Genomic DNA, 2,500 nt, shown 5'->3' on the forward strand with positions numbered 1-2,500 from the left:
AACAGGAGTCAGATTCTAAGGGGCACGACAGCAGCAACTTGCAAACCGAAACTGCATTTCATGAATGTTTTCAAAGATAGTAACTAGTTGACTGAAGTTTCTTCCGCGCAATGATCTAACTGGAGAACATGATTGATGATTCTGGGCTATGGAGGTGTCTCACTGGAGAATATGAATTATGATACACCTAGCGGGTGGGAGGGGGGAAAACCAGGGTCAAGGTTGACAATGAATGATGGATCTCAGAGTTGTCTACACCCAGGCAGTGCCGGACATGTTAACTCACAAAAAGTCCTTTTCAAGTTTTGGAAGTCTGGCTCAAGACTCATTATTTCGGGTAGCTGCCGGAATCCGGACAACCGAGATACCCCAATGCAGAGCTTTGCAAAGCACGGAGAGGAGGAATAATAGCATTAGCCCTTATATACCGCTTCACAGTGTTTTACGGCCCTCTTTCAGCAGTTTACAGAGTCAGCATATTAACCTCAACAATCTGGGTCCTCATTTGACCGATCTCGGAAGGATGAAAGGCTGAGTCCACCTTGAACCTGATGAGATTCGAACTGCTGGCTGTGGGCAGCCTGCAATACTACACTCTGATCACTGCACCAAGATGGCTTCATCTTACTGTCTTTTCCTTCCTTCCCACTCTTCTTCCGCCCTTCTGCCTCCTTCCTTCCTCCTTCCCACCTCTGCCTTTCCTTCCTTCCTTCGCAGTAACTTATATACTGCTTCACAGTGCTTTTATAGCCCTCTCTAAGTGGTTTACAAAGTCAGCATTATTTCCCCCCAACAATCTGGGTCCTCATTTTACCCACCTTGGAAGGAAGGACTCAACCTGGAGCCTGGTGAGGATTGAACTCCAGGTTGTGGGCAGTGAGTTAGCCTGCAATACTGCATTCTAGGCACTGGCCACCAGGAAGAATGAGAAAGGAATAAGAAAAGGAAGGAAAAAAGAAGAGCAGGAAAAGAGAGAGAGAAAAAAATAGCAATAGCCCTTAGACCAGTGGTTCCCAAAGTGGGCTGTACCGCCCCCTGGGGGCTGGTGGGATGCCTTAGGGGAGTGCTAAGAGGTGACGGGGGCGCTGGAGGTGGGTGCAGGACACAATTCAGGGGTGGGATTCTACCAGTTTTCTCTCCCTCTCTCCCTCTTTCAGTCAATGGAGTCCATTGACTGTTAAACCAGAGTGGTGCAAGGGGTTCAATGGAGTGAGCAGCCCTTCCAAGCCGCGCGATGCCCAAAGAGCTGCCAGTAGTAGGCCAGGCTCTTGGCTTTCAGCCGGTCCTCGTCCAGGAAGTAGCAGAGGTCGTTCAGCTCACGGTTCTCCGCATGCAGCCGCCCGTTGACACCCGTTGAGAGAGAGAGCCCATCCCGTCACATGCCCACCAAACCACACCTACCCAGTCATGTGACCACAAAGCCACGCCCACCCCGCCACATGCCCACCAAACCACACCTACCCAGTCATGTGACCACAAAGCCAACCCCAGCCAGTCACGTGACCAGCAAGCCACACCTTCAAATTAGGCCACGCCCACAGAAATTTGAATCCCACCCCTGGGTGGTGGGGCAGTGAGGATGAGTTTGTAGCACCAAGGTGGGGAGGGCGGTGGACTGAAAAAGTTTGGGAACCACTGGTCTAGAGAAAAGAAGAATTGCGGGGTACACGAAGCAGTAATCCAGAATTTGTGTGAATGCAAGCAGAACTGGCTATTTAGGAAAATAGGGGGGGGGTGGGGTCAACCTATTTTCCAAAGCACCTGAAGGCAGGACAAGAAACAAGGGATGGAAACTCATCAAGGAGAGAAGCAACCTGGAATTAAGGAGGAATTTCTTAACAGTGAGGACAATTAACCAGTGGAGCAGCTTGCCACCAGAAGTTGTGTGGGCTCCATCCCTGGAGGTTTTGAAGAAGAAATTGGACAGCCATTGGTCTGAAATGGGATAGGGTCTCCTGCTTGAGTAGGGGGCTGGGCTAGAAGACCTCCAAGGCCCCTTCCAAACTCATTCATTTTAAATTACTCAGCAACAGTTTGACTAACAACTCCTGTGCTTTGCTTAACAACTATGGCAAGAAAAGTTGTAAAACATGGTGTGAACTCGCTTAATAAACGTTTGACAACAGAAATCCTGCGTTCAAATTAACCGTCCTAGCCTGTGCTGGTGCTGCTCTTAGATTTAGGATAAGAAAAGCAGTGCCTTCCCTTCTTGCAAAAACATAACATTCCTATTTTTCACAGCCCTTTTCCTGCTAAATTTCTATTTTTCGCAGACAGGTATGGGCTAACCACACCCTTCTATGTTAAAAATATGCGCTTGCCAAAAAGGCATATTAAGAGTTGTAAATCTACGGGTGAAACTCGAAAAATTAGAATATTGTGCAAAAAGTTCATTTATTTCAGTAACGCAACTTAAAAGGTGAAACTAATATACGAGATAGACTCATTACATGCAAAGCAGGATAGTTCAAGCCATGATTTGTCATAATTGAGGTGATTA

The sequence above is a fragment of the Notechis scutatus genome, chromosome Z (genome assembly GCF_049901735.1).
Source record: "Notechis scutatus isolate UNSWTSFEM ecotype Mainland chromosome Z, rNotScu1.2, whole genome shotgun sequence".
Lineage (NCBI taxonomy): Eukaryota > Metazoa > Chordata > Lepidosauria > Squamata > Elapidae > Notechis > Notechis scutatus.